Source organism: Dasypus novemcinctus, chromosome 16 (assembly GCF_030445035.2).
Source record: "Dasypus novemcinctus isolate mDasNov1 chromosome 16, mDasNov1.1.hap2, whole genome shotgun sequence".
In the NCBI taxonomy this organism is placed as follows: domain Eukaryota; kingdom Metazoa; phylum Chordata; class Mammalia; order Cingulata; family Dasypodidae; genus Dasypus; species Dasypus novemcinctus.
In genome coordinates, this window is record NC_080688.1 from 90,080,580 (window position 1) to 90,100,897 (window position 20,318).

General features: G+C 37.6%; 1 long non-coding RNA gene across 1 annotated transcript in view; it reads right to left on the minus strand.

Moving 5' to 3' along the window:
• LOC111762301 (uncharacterized) overlaps positions 1–19,142 on the minus strand; it is a 38,301-nt gene extending 19,159 nt beyond the window's left edge. Inside the window, exons 1-3 of the long non-coding RNA XR_009180980.2 lie at positions 19,075–19,142; positions 5,811–5,896; positions 1,919–2,024 (exon numbers count right to left, since the gene is read on the minus strand). This is a non-coding gene — a long non-coding RNA (uncharacterized lncRNA). The remainder of the gene's footprint in view (positions 1–1,918; positions 2,025–5,810; positions 5,897–19,074) is intronic.
• Positions 19,143–20,318: the final 1,176 nt, after the last annotated feature.

The following is a 20,318-nucleotide window of genomic DNA, read 5'->3' on the forward strand; positions in this document are numbered from 1 at the left end:
AATGCCATTATTTAAATGTTTATATTATACTGTCTTATGAATCTTACGATAGCCATAATTTATATACTCTAAATCTCTGTTGTGCTTATAGCCACAGACACATATGGCTATTACCACTTTAAATGTGGCTACAGTGATTAAGGAACTGATATTTTAACTTAATTTTGTTTGAAACAAATTAAAAATTGAGGCTTGTCTCAGTTATTGGAAAACTTTTTAGTATGCTTGGAACATATTGGGGCTATAAGTCAACTAATTGCACTACACACTTTATGAAATCTAAATAAAGATCAACTCTTTTCAGTGAATATTTAGCACATGTTTTGTAGGTGTAAAATGCACACCTGATTTTAAAGATTAATATGAAAAAAACATGTTACATATTTCATTATTATGTTATAATAATTACTTTTAAATGTTAGTGTGATTGATATATTGGATTGAGTAAAATATAATATTAAAATTAATTTCACCTGTTTCTTTTTACTTGCAAAAGAGGAAACTAGAAAATTTTAAATTACAGATATAACGCATATTGGTTTTTATCAGACAAAGCTGCTTTAAACTATACTTTAGAAATAAAAAGCATTTGACAAATTGCCATATACTATGATATTTGAGTATAATTCTTAGTGTTATCAACATTTGATGCTTTACATTAAAACAGAATAAAATTTGAGGAGTACAAAAACTGAAGCATTTACTGCTTACTTTTAATCCATTTAAAAAGTTTATTGGTGGCTTTTTGTCCCCAAATTTGAACATTGTGTCCCAGTGTCTTCCATAACTGGTCTACTGTAACAATGAGGCAACTATGCTAATATTGCTTATTTTTGGCTTGTTGACTTAAACGTTCATGCACTACAAATAAATATTAACTTTTTCTTTTTTTTCTGTGTGACCTACTGATGATTGCCACTAGTTGGCATTTTTCAGAAGGAATGGCATTTAACACTGATCAAGGGTATGTATTTGAACAGAACACAGATTCATTCTATGGTTTGGGGTGACTTAACTTGCTTATGTGTATATTATGTATTTATCTATAAATTCCAATTTAACTTTTAGGTTACCTACATAGGAAATGATGCCATTCGGTCATAAGTGTAAAATGTTTAGGAGATAAGCTGAGCTGAGTACATGTTGTATAGTGTCACTAATCCCTGTGACTGGGGAGCTTTAAGAACCTGATCAGAATATGTGTCTGCTTCTTTCCAGCCTTGAAGATCTACGCAGTTCTTCATTATAGTAAGTGAAGACTTTGACTGCATTCTTTCAAGACTCTGTCTCGCTTTCTAACCTTTCTCCATTCATTTTTTACATCTTGCAAAAAACTAGTTACGATATGTGGGTGGTAACATGATTCTGTCCCTCCAGGAACTTAACATTTAGCATGCACTTTTAGAGGATTGATATGAACCTTGCAATTGAGGGAAAAGCTAGGTTGCAAAAAATATTTGAGGAGACACTAAATAGTGGGAGAACTCAAACTAGTTTCTTAGGAAATGAGGAGGGTAATGCAAAAAAATGTATACTGCAATTAAAAAGCAAACAGGTGTGATAATGAAGGGTTGGTGTGCAGTGAATGAGCAGAGGCACCAGCACATTCTGAACCAAGATCCCTGGGAGAAGAGTGAGGCCCTCAGCAGATACAGGGGAACGGGGACACATCATGCATTGAGTGAAATGTGTGAATTGGTGTTGGAACACGTTGGAGGTGGGATATCCTGTAAGAGAAATTAAGTAAGAGGTCAAATATTCTGATATTGGACCTAGAGGTATCCAGTTGGAGGTAGAGCTTTATGGGCAACTGTTAGGATTTGTAAGGACACGAGGGGGTTTTCCCAGAAGAGAGAGGCTTTTCCTTTTTCTAGAGACAAGCTCCCAACATGACAAGTGTTAGGGAAATCACCCTTACCAGGGGCTTCCAGCATCGCGATTTTGACATTGGACTGCTGTGGCCCATGGAGACTGCAGGGGTGACTGTAGAACCCATCAGGAGAATACTCACCACCAAGTTCTCTCTTAAAAACAAACAAACAAAACTATCATGGAATTGATGAGCAAGAATTCAGAACAAGAGGAAATGGGTACTTTAAATGATGAATGAAAGCCGGCTATGTAGCCTCAGTCCAATTCTGAAGTTGAGGAAAAGCATAGCAAGGACTGTGTTAAGTCTACAGGACTTGGTACTTGAGATGAAAACCAAGACTGGATTTGATTTCATATCTGACCAATGTATTGAACCTTATATCATTTATAATTTTAGCTAGTTTTAATTGGCTACCTTGATGAAACAGCTTAATCCCATTCCAGTAACAATACAATTTCTTTCATTCTTACCCTTCAGTGATGTGTTTGACATATCCATTCTTTGCCAATAAGGTTAAATTTTAGATTTAACTTATTTTGTACTTAAATACATTTCATTCCTTATGAATACTGTGTTTACATGTACATGTGCACTTCTAGTACATTAGCTTTTTGCTGATCATAACCCTCTTTTGAAAAAAAAATAGTTTCATCTTGAGTTCTTGACTTTTATTCATGTCTCTGGCACCCATAAAACACATTTTTAGGGTAGTGTCCTTGCTTACTCTCACATAGCTGAAAAGTCTTTCTCCTTCCTGAATTTCCGAATCACCATGGATGCATCAAGTGTGGGGATCAAGAGCAAATAATGATAATGGCTCAGAATCATATAACAAGTGGTTGAAACACCAGCTCTAGAGCTTTAAAGAGATCATTTTGAAACCCAGCTCTGCCATTAATAATTGTATGATTTTGGAGAACTGCTTAACTTCTTTGTGCCTCAACTTTCAAAGTGGTAAAAAGTGATCATGGTAATTCAAACACCATAAGATTTTGATGAGGATTTTATGAGTCCAGGTATACAAGGCACTTATAAATATGCCCAGCACATAGTAAGTTCTCAAAAATGTTCACTATTTATATTGCAGACCTTTTATATTATAACCATTACTCTCATGTCACGGCATTGCTTTTTTTGTTTTCCGGCAATTGTCTTCCAAGAATGGCATTTAAGGAAGAGAAGAATGATACAAACTTTTTAAATTTTTTTGCTGGAAAATATGACAACAAGCTCAATAAGTTTATCATATATTTTACCTATAAATAAATCCTATGAAGATTTTTATTATTTATATTTAATTGAATATCCTTTCCACTGCATACTGATTACATGTTTAATTGATTTCAATTTTGTGATCAGTTTTCTTCCTTTAATGTCCCATTCTTCAGTGCTTAAATTAGATTTACTATTCACTGACCTGGAAATCAACTTTGAATAATGGCATTCAAGCTAGTTACAAGATTTTATATTTTCAGATGTGAAAAGTATTCTGTTATTTTCACTTTAATTAAATGTATTATTCTTGAGCCAGATACTTGTCACTTTTAGGCTATGTTTATATTTTTGAGGGTAGAAATCTTAGATCTATCTAATTTTTGTTCCTCTGAGATTGAACTGGACACTTGTGACCCATATTTGAGCTTGAAACTTTCTCTTTTATGGCTTAAATTCAAACATGCCTTCACTTTTATTTAATCATTTATGCACTTTAATGAATATCATTTAGTTGAATTTAGCCCCTTTAAGCCCCAGATTCAAAGTTTATGATTAGAAAATGAAATATTTGTCTGTTATTGACTGATGCTTTCTGCCTCATCTGCTCTGTTTTTTTGTAGTACCAACACTTATTTTTGTTGTGATGGACATAGCACCATTTTTGTATCATGTTCTCTGTCATTGTTTCATGTCTCTGATTCACCCAGCTGTGTAGGAGGCTGAGCTATGTCCGATGATCTATATGGGACCCAATGCCCAATGCCTTGGCTCCCAGTCCCTGGTGTTGGAGCTTGATGCTGAAGTTCCCCCTTGATGCTGGGACTTTTGGATTTCTTCATCTCGGGAAGGAGTGCCTATATTTTGCTTGTGGGATAAAGAGTGAGCCAAACAGGCTCAAGCTAGAAGCACACAGGAATGATTATTCATGACTGCAATGAAATATTTCTAGATCTTCACATTCCTACATGGAAAGAACCTTGTAGACTCCCTTCTCCCTCGTCTGTTTCAGCTTTATGCAGCTATATGGCTTCCTTCAACCAGTGAAATAGGAAGGTGAGGAAATTGCTGCTTCTGGGTGGAAGCTTCAAGAGTCTGGGCATAAGGCACTATTCTCTCTTTCTCTTTCCCTCTACCATAGCAACTTGTAGTGCTCCAGTTGTGGTGACTCCATAAGTCTGGACAATGGAGTGAGGAGAGCACCAAGCAGAGTTTCAGGCAAGTAGTAATTAAACTGCCTTGTGTGGGTCAATAAAGTTTGGTTGTGTTAAACAATGGAGACTTTGGGTTTGATTGTTACTGCAGCATAACCTTCCCTATTCTGACTGGTATAAAGATAGTTCTTTCCTCATATAAATAAATCTTGCTGCCTCAGAGATATAAAAATTTCCTGGCTAAACTTATAGATGCAGAATAAGAGTTTGATTTGTTTTACTTTGTGCCATCTGTTTCTATTACATTATTGATGGCAAGTATAGTTTTTATTTTTCAATGTTGAAAAATAGAGGAAACTAGGCAATTTTGTAGGAGTATCCTACTGAAATATTTATCATAAATGACAAAGTACATAGTGTACTTACGGAGGTGAAAAAAAATCAAGATAAAAGAGAGTTAAAGTAAAGAAATATGTTGAGACTGAGACAGTGAAATCTGCATAAAAGGAAACTGGAGGCAAAAAGTGGGGATTTTAATGAATTAAAGCTAGGGATTTAAGATAAAGCTAGTGTGGTAGTTCCAAGTGGTAACAGAGTAATAGTTATGACTGTATAGAAAGCAGTGGAAATTTCCTGGTTGTTGGTGTTCGTGCATATATTCAATCAGGTTGCAGTTGAGATTTTGCCTGAATTGATATGAATCTACAACAATACTGTGATTGATGGGATTTTGTGTTATACCCATATTAGAGATAAATTTCTTCACCTGAGCAAAAGGCAAGACAGTACCTGGCCAAAGAGACAAATATTTTCCATTTGTCCCTTTATATCCTTTCTCTGCCATAGTTTGTTCCCCAAGACTCTTTACCAGTTTTCAGTTGGCTTCAGGCTAAGTGGGATCCAGTAGCAGGAGATCAGCCCATAAGACTTTAGAGAAGAAAGGGTATATCTTGCCCATTCCTTCCCTGCTTTTGTAGTATTTTTCTATCAGCTCTATGCCTTTAACCTTCTTGCACCAAAGCGCCTTCTCCAGCAACTCTCTTGCCTCACTGACTTCTGGAAACAGCATTTTCCCTTGTTCTTTGGCTTCCAGAGTGGCAATATCTTCATTTTGTTGCTAGTTTATCTGACATACTTTGATGCGTCCCTTAAAATTACAAGTAGTCCCCTTAATATTGTCTCTGTTTTTAAAACCTCTTAGTTCGTTCCCTTTCCTGCTGGGATTCTGACTGACACAAACATGCATATTAAATTCTGAGAATGGAGAGAGAGAATGCACCAGTTGCTAATCATTGAGGTTGATGGGCTGTTTTCCAGAAATAACACTTAATCTATGGTGGAGGTTAGCATGTCAAAGAAGAGCAGTGAGTGGGCCATGGTTTGGGAGGTCTCACCATGATTATTACTATTAGGAAGAATTTTTATCGTGACTCTAGTAGTGGCTTATTCAGTGGTACTGGACTCAACACAGTTGAACACTAAAGGTGGTTCTCTGGCAATTTCGAAAACCAGGACCAAATAGGGAAAAAGGAAACCTGAATCAGGACAGTAATTAGCAAATGTTTACATACTTAAATGTATTTCAGGGAGAGCAGATGTGGTTCAAAGGGTTGAGTTCCACCTCCCACATGGGAGTTGTGTTTGATTCTGTTGCTTCCTGAAAAAACAAAAACAAACAACAAGCAAAATAAATGAAAAAAACAACTTAGGGAAGCCAACATGGCTCAGTGGTTGAATGCTGCCTCCCACATATGAGATCCCAGGTTCAATCTCCAGCCCCCAGTACCTCAAAAAATAAAAATAAAAAAATAAATAAAATGTATTTCGGTAGAAATTTACTCCACATTTCTACTTGAGAACTTCATAGGTTAGCTTCTAGGTATTTTGGGCTTTATTAAAATCTATATTTTAAGTGAATTTATTTACTTAATAATTCATGATTGAAACAATTCATGATTGAATACCACCCAACAAACAATAAGATAAAGAAATAAAATACATTTACAAATAAGATTGTGCAATTTGAATGAAATGGGATATTGTTTGAATTCTCATAATTATACTACCAGCTATTTTATTTGTTGAAATAAATGTGCAGTATTAGTCAATAATTTCAAAAGTTCCTCAAATTTTGATCACAATTAATAGAATTTTAATACTGATGGTGATGGATAAGAAAGACTCAATGAAACTTGATTAAAGGAAAAAATATTGCATATTATTAGTCAAAATTGAGGTTCAAAATAATATTTCCTGAATTGTGGAAACCAGGCCAATACTTTATGATACTTTTAATGTTGTTCTAGCAAATGATCAAAACAGAGTAAGCCAAATTAAGGAAAAGAAGCACATAGGTCAATTGAATGAACAACATTCAAGGAACTAGAGATAAGCTGTTTCAGTTTCTTTGCTGCTGAAACAAATACATGCAATGGGTTAGCTAAAACAACGGGAATTTATTGGCTCATGATTTCAGAGCTCAGAAGGTTTGCTTCCTCCCCAGGACGGTATCTTCCAGCTGGCCGGCAATCTTTGGGGTTCCCGTTTTTCCATCACATGGTGACATCCTTTCCTTTCTCCTCCGACTTTGGTTTCTTGCTGCTCTCCCTGTGGCCATCTCTATAAGGATTAAGATCCACGTTGATCGAGTTAGCCATACCTTAAATGAAGTAACCCCATTAAAAGGTCCTACTTACAATGGGTTCACACCCACAGGAATGGATTAAAATTAAGAACATATTTTCTGGAGTATATCAGTCCAAGTACCTCATAAACAGTCACCTCAACTTGCCCTTTAAGGCAGATTGACAATGAAGTGATAACAGAAGAGGTTTAAAAAGATTGTAACAAAAGGATAATCATTTTATCAAGCACTCCTAATGTACATTCGTTTGGCTGCTCTAGTGCAATCTCATTACAGATTTTAGTCAAAGTGATTGCATACAATTTATTTTATTTGAATCCAGCTTTATAAAATGAATTTGCAAGTATATGAAATTAAAATCCAGAAGTTAAGAAATGAAGAAAAGATCCAAGATTTTGGTATCTATTTTTTCTTTAGGGGGACTATTAAGAGAAGAAAAAAGCATTTTGAGAAATTGTTTAAAAAATAATACAGTACATAGTTCTTGTGCTTTCCTACAACCTAGCCTTGTTCCTATGGGCAACATGTTCTATCTTCTCATGCAGGAATGCAATCCAGGAATGATGACTGAGATTCTTATGGGTGCATAGCCCAGAGATAGTAAAACAGTAATATGATTAATTTAACATTTCTGTATTTGTTTTATTTGGGGTGCGGGGGAAGTTCAAAACATCTCCGTCAGGTAGGCAAACTACATTCCTATGTGATTAGAATGAAAACCAATTCTCTTTTGAATTCTTTCTGAATCCTCTCAACTTCAGAGACTGGTGTTAGAGAAAATGGATTTTGTAGTCCAAATTCCAAAGTCTGATATAATATAATGCCATATTAACCACATGTCCCATTCTTATTTAAAATGTCTCATAGTTCCAATGTGTATTTTTATCTTCTAGCTCTGCAATGCTATAAGATGGGAATTAATAAGTAAATCTTGAATTGTAACTTAACTACTTTTCAAAATAGGTGTATGACTGCAAATGCAATCATTTTTGCTGCCAGGATTTTGGTTGAGAAGGTTTTAAAAGTTCTTATCTGGTCATAAGTATTTTGAAAATGTCAAGCCCCAAATATACATAGATCATGCTGGTTATTATTTTATTAAGTCAAAGCTTTATGCAACATTTTCTTTAATTATAGGATCTGTTGTCCTATAAAGGAGCATGTTTTATGAGCAGTAGGATCTCACTGAGCCAATCTCCTTTTAAATGACATTTTGAGTAAACTGAGGCCTTCTGTTCTCATATGAGGACCTCTCAAGACTTGGAGTAGTATTTCCAAAACATTGTACCCTTCTTCCAAAAGGAGAATTATAGGCTCCTTATTGTGGGACACTGTATTTGTTTCCCCACCTGTTTATGCCAGTTGTGCTTATCATTGAAATTTAATTATTATTTGTAGTGCTTAAATATAAAAGTCAAAAATTGTTTCTGTGAAACCCAGTTTGAATGTTCCAGAAAAACTTAATGAAATTAAGTTGGTAAATTTTGTTGTTAAAATAGATATTAATAAATAAAATTAAAATATTCAGTTACATAACAAAATCTTAAATTCTCATGTCTGTTTAAATAAACTTAAATTGGATTCATTGCTGATATGGTTTAGACAAAAACAAAAGCTAATAAAAAAAACCCTAGAATTTGTCTTTAGTAATAACTGCAAAACTTCCAATGTTTCAATTTCATGTACTTCCCCTACTTTGATAATAACTTAACTGATGTGCAATATCATTTACTAATTTACATGTCTTTTACTTTCAACATTGTTATTGACTGCATACTTTGTTGTAGGAACTCTTCTAGGTATTGGAAATATCAATTGTAAGTAAAGAATAAAAGTTTCTGATGTCAGAGAGCTCAAAATGTAGTTAGATATATAAAAAAATTTCATATAGTGTTAATACTTCAGTACAAAATGAGTAAGTGCTTTGGGGAAACAAAGGAAGCTATAACTCCTTTTGTTCCTTTTATTTATTTAAAACCATAGTAGATAACCACAGATATCTGATTATCTGAGGAGGAGGGGAGATTATGGGATGTTGGAGTTATCTATGTAGAGTTTCTGTTATTTTTGTAACTATAATGTAATTTTGAAATCATTTCAAAATAAAAAACTTTTTAAAAATTTATCCTGGATTTTTTAAATAGCAAAGAATCACAAATTTTTCATGATAAGCTCCTGACTTTGTGGGAATGGCAAGTGAGTGCTAAATTGAACATACATTTCTTTTGATGTGCACTGACTAATTCTATTAGTTCGTCATTCATCACACAGTTATCAGTTGTTTTTTTTTTCAATTAATTTATTGAAGTATATCATTCATACACAAACATACATAAAAGTGTATAATAAGAGTTGTGAACTTACAAAACAAACATATATAACATCATACAGGACTCTCATAATTCACCCTATCACCAATAACTAGCATTGTTGTTAAACCCTTTCAACTAATGATTAAAGAGCATTGTCAAAATATTACTACTAAAATATTTTCCCCCAGCCAACCCTATTATTATCTCTATATCATTTATATATGAACATACATAAACAATTAAGTGTATAGTAAAAGTTGTGAACCTAAAGCAAACATGCATAACATCATAAAGGGGTCCCATACATCAACCCTCCTCCAACACCTTGCATTGTCTTGTGACATTTGTTACAAATTATTACTAACCATAGACCTTATCTTAGTTTTGGTGTGTTTTTCCCCCAGTCCACACTATTTTTATTTTTTAAATATATTTTTACAACAGAAGTTGTAAACTTATAAAACAATCATGCACATGCGCAGAATTCCCAAACAACACTCCTCCATCAACACACCACAATGTGGAGGAACATTTGCTACAGATAAGATAATATCATCGGATTGTTACCATGTCCATAGTGTACATTTGGCTCACATTTTCCATACTGCCTCATTATCAACACAGTACATCTTTTGCATAGATGCAAGAATATTATATTATTACTGCTAACCACCATAAGTCACTCCAGTTGTATTTTTCCCATGTTTCTCCACATTACCAACACCCTGCAGTAGTGATGTACATTTGCTCTAGCTCACAAAGGACCCTCTTGCATCTGTACCATCAACCACAATTCTCATCCAACTCTTGGTTTACTGTGCTATTCAGTCCCTAGATTATTCTCTAGCATTCTGTCAGTAGACATTTACATACCTAGACTACCATTTTCAGCCACATCACCATTTATAAACTATCTGTTATGCACTATGTGTTACCATCCATTCTATACATTTCCACACTTTTTTGTCTTTATTTATTTTTTTAATATTAAATTCAAAAAATATGAGGTCTCCATATACCCCCCACCCCCTTCACCCCACTCCTCCCCCCATAACAACAATCTCCTCCATCATCATGAGACATTCATTGCATTTGGTGAATACATCTCTGAGCACCGCTGCACCTCATGGTCAATGATCCACATCATAGTCCTCACTCTTCCACAGTTCACCCAGTGGGCCATGGGAGGACATACAATGTCCAGTAACTGTCCCTGCAGCACCACCCAGGACAACTCCAAGTCCCAAAAATGCCCCCACATCTCATCTCTTCCTCCCAGCCCTACCCCCAGCAGCCACCATGGCCACTTTCTCCACACCAATGCCACATTTTCTTTGATTACTAATCACAATATTTCATGAATAGAATATCAGTAAGTCCAATCCATACTCTATTCCTCCATCCTGTGGACCTTGGAATGGTTGTGGCCATTCCACATCTATATCAAGAGGGGGCTTAGATTCCACATGGATGCTGGATGCAATTCTCTTGCTTTCAGTTGTAGGCACTCTTGGCTCCCTGGTGAGGTGGTTGACCTTCTTCACCTCCATGTTGGCTGAGTGGGGTAAGTCCAATAAACCAGAGTGTAGAAGTCTGTTGAGGCTATACATTAAATATCAGTAGTCCATCTCAGTCCTCCTCTTATCTCCTTTAAGAATCCACCACCTACCGCCACCAGGTCTTGAAGATACTTTCCAAAAATTTCTTCTAGGAGTTTTATGGTTCTTGCTTTTATTTTTAGTTTTTTTAATCCATTTTGAGTTAATTTTTGGATAAGGTATGAGAGAGAGGTCCTCTTTCCTTCTTTCGGCTATGGATATCCAATTCTTTCAGCACCATTTGTTGAATGCACTGTTCTGCCCGAGTTGTGTGAGTTTGACAGGCTAGTCAAAAATCACTTGACCATACATGTGAGGGTCTGTTTCTGAACCATCAATTTGGTTCCATTGGTCTATGTGTCTGTCTTTATGCCAATACCATGCTGTCTTTATCACTACATCTAGGTAATATGATTTAAAGTCTGGAATGAGGGTACACTTTTCTTTTTATGATGTTTCCAGCTATTCAGGACCCCAAACCCTTCCAAATCAATTTGATGATCATGTTTTCCTTTTTTTTTTTTTTTTAGTGTTGGTGGAATTTTCATCAGGATTTCATTGAATCTGCATATCAATTTGAGGTGAATTGACATCTTAATGATATTTAGTCTTCCAATCCATGAGCATGGAATGTTCTTCCAGGTTTTAGGCCTTTTTTATTTCTTTTAACATTGAGTTTCAGTTTTCTGAATACAAGTGCTTTATATCATTGGTTAAGTTTATTCCTGCCTATTTGAGTTTTATCTGTCATATTTTATTTTCAACACTCTTTTGAGACTTTTCATTATTTTTATTGACAGAATCTTCATTTCTAGACTCTCTTCCAGGACTCTCTCTCCTGTCTTCTTTTCAGGCTCTAGCACACCCTTTAGTATTTCCTGAAAATCTGGTCTCTTGCTTAGAAATTCTCTCAGTTTCTGTTTATCTGAATATTCTGATCTCGCCCTCATTTTTGAAAGACAGTCTTTCTGGATATAAGATTCTTGGCTGGAAGTTTTTCTCTAGTAGTACCTTAAATATTTCAGACCACTGTCTTCTTGCTTCCATGGTTTCTGGTGAGAAATCAGCACTTAATCTTATTGGGTTCTTGCTGTTCTCAGAGTTCTCTCTTTGGCTTTGGCATTTGACATTCTGATGAGTATGTGTCTCAGAATTGGTCTATTCAGATTTTTTTGTATGGGAGTACATTGTGCTTCTTGGACATGGGTATCTATGTCCTTCACTAGAATTGGGAAATTTTCTACCATTGTTTCTTCAGATATTCCTTCTGCCCCTTTTCCCTTCTCTTCACCTTCTGGGACACCCATGACATGTATGTTTGCATGCTTTTTGCTGTCATTTAGTTCCCTGTGTCCTTGTTCAATTTTGTCCATTCTTTTCATTTGTTCTTTCATATGTTCATTTTCAGAGACCATTTCTTCAAGCTCACCAAACTTTTCTTCTTCCCCCTCAAATCTGCTATTATGTGATTCCAATGTTTTTTTAAAAATTTCATTGATTGCACCTTTCATTCCCATAAGATCTGCTATTTTTGTATGTATGCTTTCAAATTTTTCTTTGTGCTCATCCCGTGTCTTCTTAATATCCTTTATCTCTTTAGCCACCTCATTGAATTTATTAAGGAGATTTGTTTGAGCATCTATGATTAGTTGTCGCAACTCCTTTAAGTCATCTGGAGGCTTATCTTGGTTCTTTAACTGGGCCATAGCTTCCTGTTTCTTGGTGTGGATTGTAATTTTTTGTTGGTATCTTGGCATCTGGATTACTAGAGTATTTATTCTGGCTGCAGTTTATCTTTTTAGTTTAGGGCTTCCTGACCTTTCTCCCTTGCTGATTGTGCAGTAGGGCCAAGCCGCTATAAGCTGTGGAGGCTCAAGCTGCCCTCATTGCACTAGGGACCAGTGAAGCTTCTCCCAACTTTCTCCTTTGCCATGGGTGGGGACAGAGGCACAGCTGTGTGGAACAATCCAAGTCATGCAAGCCTAGACTGTAGTTGACCAGAGAGACTGATGAAGACTCACACCCTTTTCTGCCCTGTCTGGGGGAGGGATGGAGCTGCAGGTATGGGTAGTAATCTGTGCATTTGGGACCAAGATGACCACAATTGCTCCAGTAGAGTTCCAATTTTCAGTCTGTACCAGCCACAGGTACCTGCAGCTATCTGGATAGGCAGGTATAGGGCCTGCCAGCCTCCTCCGTGCCAGGGCTAAAGCTTACTCTTGGGCTGCAGGCCAATCTGGATGAAAGAAACTTGTTCCTGCCATCACTGTGATTTTTGGTCAGCCAGGCTTCCCCTCAGGCTGGGGGTGGAGTCAAAATGGCAGCTACCAGCCTCTTTCTGACTTGGGCAGATTCGCACCCCAGCTGTTCCCAGTGTTATGTCTTAGCCAGCTGAGTCTACCAATCAGTAGCTAAAATCGGCAGCCAATCATCTCCAATTCCAGCCACAGAATAGGTCCTGCAGTGGGTCATGCTGCCAGAGTAGGACAATCACCAGCTCCGCAGCTTGGCCAGTAAGTTCCCGGAGAGGTTGGCAGAGGACCCCCCATCTTTCTCTCTGCTGGAGGTGGCATTGGGGTCTAGGCTAGAGCTGCAATCTGATCTGGTTGGATAGAATCTGGTCCCCACCAACACTGTGACTTTGAGTCTGCCCCACTTCCTCTTGTGGCTACACGCCTCTTTCTGGCTTGGACAGGATTATCCTTTAGCGCGCTGAATTTAGTCATGAGTAGCTGAAGTTGGTGCCTAACCGTCTCTTCCTTCCCCATTTTTGGGAGTGGAGCTTCCAGTTCAGGCTGTGGAACAGCTCCCGAGGTGGCTCGTGCCTCCAGTGGAGGATGGGCACTGGCCTTGGGGCATGGAGTGCTCTACTCATGAGTCTTCTCCGCAGATGTGCAGTCTCCTCCTTCCATTCCTTCAAGGATGTGGCAGGATGCTCTTCTGGGCTCCTGGAGCTCCCAAACAGGTGTTTCAGCTAGTTCCAGACTGCTCTGAGTGTTTACTAACTGCCTTGTAGCAGGAGCTGACTCTAGGAGCTCCTTACTCCACTGCCATCTTGCTGGTTGTCTCAGTTAAACAGTTTTGATATGTAGCATACACTTATGCTTAAGGAATTTATTAAAACTGTTGTTGAATAACACTAGAAAACTTAGAACAATCCACTGACAAGTCTGAACCCTGGCAATTTGTTTTTATTATCACAAACAAAATATGGCCTTAATAGACAATTACGCTTGTTATTTAATTATTTTCTCAAAATGGCTTCATATGAACTACTCCAAACTGAAATTATTATCTTTGACAGAAAATTAACACAATGTAATTGGTTTCTATCAAATAATTCTGTACAGATGTTAATTTTTTTAGGTATCTGTGGGGTACATTTTGTTCCTAATACATCCTGGCAGGTTCACCAGAAAACCATGTTGTTCTATATTAGGTGTTTCATGGGAATGCTACTGAGGATTTTTTACATCTGCTATGATAATTTTCCAAGTTCAAAACTATTCTGCCTCGCTCTGTGGTATAGAACTTTGAATGTTTAGGCAAACATTCAATTTGTTTTCAAATTGGAACATCCTCAAACTTATTACTGAGAAAAATTCTAGTTTCTCCCTCAAGGAAAATTCATGCAAATACATAATGATTTTTTCCTGCCTTTTGTTATAAATAAAATAAGAGAAAAATGAAGAAAAATAAACTGATATGCCTGCATTATATATTTTTATTTTTTAAGTTTTCTTTATGAAATTTTATTTCCTTTACACAACAGAATCACACTTGGTAAAGAAATATACTTCTTTTTACTTGTGGGGGAGTAGAAAAGAAAGGGGCATGAAATTATTGTAGCACAATGTTTCCCCACTATATTCAGTGGCTATGCTATTACATCTACAATTTATTGATCCTCAAATGTCACAAAACACTTGATAGCTCTTTTAAGGTAATTATTATATATGTATACTTAAAAATAAAAAAAAATTAGAGTCCTGGAAGTGTAGATATTTGAAAGACTACCAACTATATTCTAAATATCTTACTAGAAGTAATATTCAATATTATTTTGGGAATAGTTTCTATTATGAAAAAACTAACCAAATGTACTCCTTAATTAAATTAATGGAAAGCACATACACAAACATTTTTTCTTAGGGGAACAGGAAACTGTGAAGTCACTGCTGACCTAAATGAGGGTCATTTCGCCTTATTAGCTAAGTATTTGATTTACCATTATATTGTTTTAAAGTTCATTTCAGAATTGTGTCTCTGAAGAATCTGCTGTTATTTTTTAGAATGGTGCAGGAATATTTCACTTTCCTTTGTGTAAGCCAAGATCCTGGACTGTATCTGAATCTCAGTTTATTTTGCCATAAATATGGGGTTGTTTATTTGTTTTGAAAGATACTTGGTACTATGTAATATAGTGATAAAATGGCAATTTGTATAAATTAAACTCCAGATTCAACAAAACCAGTATTGAAATTTCAGCTGATTTTTATTTTTATTTTTTTGCAGAAATGGACAAATTGATGCTAAAATACCTATGGAAATAAAAGGAATTCAGATTTCCAAAAGCAATCTTGAAAATAAGAACCATGTTGGAGGATTTCTACTGCCTTATTTCAAAATTTACTATAAAACTCCAGTAATCAAGAATGTGTGGTACTGGCGTAAGGGTAGACATATGGATTAATGGAAGGGAACTGAGAGTCTAGAAACAAACCCTTATATTTACTGTCAACTAATTTTTGACAAGCATGCCAAGGCAACTCAGTGGAGAAATGATAGTTTTTTCAACAAATATTTCTGGAACACCTGGATAGTCAAATGCATAACAATGAAGTTGTATCCTTACCTCACACTGTGCACAAAAATCAACTAAAAATGAACCACAGACAAATTCTTACAGGTATCTATGACCTGTGATTAGGCAATGGTTTTAAAGAAAAGATATTTTTAAAAGTAGTAAAATAAACAAATTTAAAAAAATGAATCAGAGTTCATCAAATTCAAACAGTTGATGCTGCAAATGATAGAACCCAGAAAATGGAAGAAAATACTTGCAAGTCATATATCTGACAGGAAACTTGTATCCAGAATATATAAAGAACTCTTACAACTCAGTAATAACAAGACTAATATTCCAATCTTAAGATGGGCAAATCTGCAGGGGACAGTCAGCTTCCTGCCAGCCTGGAGGTCAAAACTTCAAACCTGCTGTGGAGTCCAAGTGCTTCCCAACCTGAACTGTTCAGGCCAGGTCAAAACTGACTGCCCCATTGATGGATGTAGCATGAATGAATACCTGAAAGTAACTTGTTTCTCTCCTTGTTGCTAGGATACAGTGAAAACAATTATATGTAAATTAGAAGGTAATGAGATGCAACCCTCTCTTAGTGCCAAATTCCAGTTCTTGTCGTCAAGAACATCCTGTTGAAGCAATGAAGTATGAAAACCAGCTTCAACCAGTTGGCCAGATCTGCGCAGAAACCCCTGGCTGTCCTCACTTCAACTTGTTTAATTAGCATAGTAGAATTCCCACCCAGGGGTAGAGTTTTTGCCCCTTTTTTGATCATGCAACGTATGTACAAGCATGATTTCCTAAACATACTAATTATACAATTATATAACCAGCTATATATGTTCACCTATATTCATAAAAGCTAATGTCTAATTAAAGCAAATGCTATGTAGTAATTTAGGTATTTAAGCAAGAGTAAAACTGCATTGCGGAGAGTCAGGTCTGAGTCACTTTAGACTGACCTTGGCTCCTATCTGCAGATATAATGAATGTAAGTTCTGACTAACTCTCATGTTAAATTATTTTTTAAAAATTCATCTCTGGGTATCACCAAAGGCCCAACTTTGGGGCCTAACAAATTGACCACTCCACCAGGACTAAAATAAATAAATAAAAATGGTAGCCAGAGAATGCTTCCAAGGTGGACATATGGATTAATGGAAGGGAACTGAGAATCTAGAAACAAACCCTTATATTTACTGTCAACTAATTTTTGACAACATGCCCCACTGCAAGTAGATGGCTTAACTCAATAGTGTCCAGTCACTCTAAAATCTACCATCCCTGTCCAGGGGTGAATTGCAAATACTAGAAACAAAACAGAACAGTGGGCTGTCATGCGCTGCCCTCTGTGGAGGAGAAATCTGTGGAAAGACATCTGAAATACCTGCCAGCAATGACAGGTAACTGTCTCTCATGTCCCTGCCCACTCCTCTAACACCCCTCTTGGGAAAGTTAAGTCAGATACCCTCATGAAGATCTGAAAGCATGCTGTTGAAACCCAAGAAGCAGCAGAGCAACTCCACAGGAAAAAGCAGACATCATGGCTACCAGACCCTGTGGCAGTAACTCCAGCTACCTGCTACTCGCCAGCAGCTCATGGACATCACCCACGAGTGTCCATCATGCTCAGTCCAACAACTGCAACAATTACCTCACTGGATGAGACATACTGACCGAGCACAGACTCCAACAGCACAATGGCAAAAGGATTACATCGGTCCCCTCTGCAAGGTGTGCTTCCACTGCCACAGACGCTGCCACAGAACACTTGTAACCAACCAGCTGCTATTTGCTACCAAAAAAATAAGTGCCCTATACGGGGCACCAGCCCAAATTAACAGAAACAAAGGAACTCCATTTACTGGTCACCTCATGCAGTCTTAGGAATCAGAATATTGTTTAAACTTTCCATCTGCCTTATAACCCCACTGGTGCAGCTCTTATAGAAAGGATGAATAGCTTTTGAAAGGAACAATAAAAAGCAATAAAGAATCTTTACATCAATGAACTAAGAAACCATTTCCAACCTTAACCTTTTAAAATTCGGCACCTCAGGTTACAACCCCGGCGCCAATTGAAAACCTAGTAGGAAGACCGATGCAAACAGTGAGAATAGGAATTAAAAGACCAGTAACCCTACAGCCCAAAAGGGGAAGTAATAATAATCTGTTGTTGCTCACCCCAAGCCATACAAATTGGGAAAATGAAATCACTTGACGGTGGTGCTGGCCCATGTAGCCTCACTGGTTAGGAATCTTAAACCCATGGGAAGCAGGAGTCACCCAAAATGTTATTATAAAACCACAAGAAAATTTAAGTAGCCTTCAGTATTTGTAAACATCTTTTCAGGATGAGTGGATGCTTTTCCCTATTGAACAAAACAGCATTCCAGGGTAGCTAAGTTCCTCCTCCAGGAAATCATCCCAAGGTTTGAGCTGCCCCAAACAACTCAGTCAGATAATGCACCTGCTTTTATTTCAGCGTAGTTCAAGGTATCAACCAATGTCTCAAAATTAAGTGGAAATTGCACATAGCCTGGAGATCTGAGTAGTCAGGAAAGATGAAAAAGATGAACTATACCTTAAAGAAAACCTTAAATAAGATTTGTCAAGAAACACAGTTAAAATGGACAAGCACACTTCAGGTCAGGGTGGCCCCTAGAAGAGGACTTGAATTAAGTCCTTTCGAGCTTATATATCGAAAGCCCTTTCTGAACACCCAAGGGAAAAAGCCCAGTTCCCCAGTAACCTTGGAGGGAGCCCTCCCTGAGTGGGCCTGGCACTCAGGAGAGTGCCTCACCACCTGGCATGCATATGCCAACATGCACCCTGACCAGCCTCTCCACCCCTTCTCAGCTGGGGATCAGATTCTTTTAAAAGTCTGGAAAAACAAGCACCCTGAAGAGCAGCTTAAACCTACATGGAGGGACCTCACACAGTACTATCAACCTCTCATTATTGTTTAAGTTACAGAGAATCAAGTCCTGGGTCCATCATGCCAGGGCAAAATCTTACTACTCATCAGATCCAGCAAATAACGGTGGACCTAAACTAGAGATCACACCTTACCATGAAGCCAAATAGGAAGTGGAGACCGTTGAGAACCTGCGTTTCCTATTTAGAAAAAAAACAAACAACAAAACACCTCCACCGGATAGTAATTCTGTTCTTTCTATACAAAACTTACCAATAACTAGCCCTGAGGGGAGATACTAATCCTCCTCATACCTGTTTTACAAATAACCCAAAACCTCTGCGGTAGAACCAAGTGTTGGTACTGTGTAAATTTGCACAATCAATATCAAGTCATGCCTGGACTAGCTGTACTGTGGAATGCTCCGGTTAATCTGCACCTTGAAAGCAGTGGCCAGAAGAGCCTATGTAAACAAAATTCAACACACATTTGTAAAAACAAACCCCAAATCATGTAACACTACAAATGGTCAAAGAAAGCAATCCAACTAATCCCCTTGTTTACCTTCTTAGGGATCACAGCATCTGCTGAAACTGCAGCTGCTTCCTTATACTTAGCCACCAATCTTTCCAGAGGATTGAGAGCATTGAGAAACTAAAAAACAAAGCCAACAACCTCATAACACGGGGAAATAATTTCTCCTTCTGGAACCCATCCAGCTTCGCCAAGCAGCCACTCCCCTTCATTTCTTACTATCCTAATTCTTTTGGCAGTTGCACCCATACTCATCTCATACATGCAACACTTTATTCAAAAGCAATTGCAAACTATTAACAGACCGACTTTTCCTGCTCAGTCACCCTCTTACAATTCCCAAGAAATCAATGCCCATAGTGTCAGCAGGAAGTAGTTACAGAAGATCTGAGCTTCATCTCTTTCCCGTGTGATAAAAATATCGCCAAAAACTAGGAGGGAACTGATGTGATGTAGGATGACTGAATACCTGAAAGTAACTTGTTTCTCTCCCTGTTGCTAGGATACAAAGGAAAGAATTATATGTAAATTAGAAGGTAATGAGATGCAACCCTCCCTTGGTGCCAAATTCCAGTTCTTGTGGTCTAGAATATCCTGTGGAAGCAATGAAGTATGAAAACCAGCTTCAACCAGTCGGCCAGACCTGCGCAGAAGAAGCTCTGTCCTCACTTCAACTTGCTCAATTAACATAGTGAAGTTCCCACCCAGGGGTGGAGTTAGCCACCCTTTTTGTTCATGCAATGTGTGTGTAAGCGTGATTTCCTAAACATACTAATCATACCATTATATAACTAGCTATGTGTGTTCATCCATATGCATAAGAGCTAAGGCCTAATCAAAGCAAATGCTAAGCAGTAACTTGGGTGTTTAAGCAAGAGTGGAACTGCAGCACAGAGTCAGGTCTGAGTCGCTTTAGACGCACCTTGGCTCCTGTCTGCAGGCGTAATAAATGTGAGTTCTGCCTAGCTCTTGTGTTAAGGTTTTATTTTCAGTACTTCTCTGGTTATCCCCAAAGGCCCAGCTTTGGGGCCTAACACTGTCTACAGTGCACTTTGGTCACCTGCCTATTCCTGCATTGCCAGCACCTGTCCAGGTGTCAGCCCCCACGCTCAAGCCCCAGTGTGACTTCCCCTGCCGTCTGCAGCTGTGTCCACACTGCCATCCCAGGCCCTCAGCTGTACCACCACGACTGCCACCCATGAGCAGAGCAGCTCTGGGGCCACTGCGTCAAGATCTCAACTTGAGTGAGCCATGGGGTGGGCTCTCTCCCACCA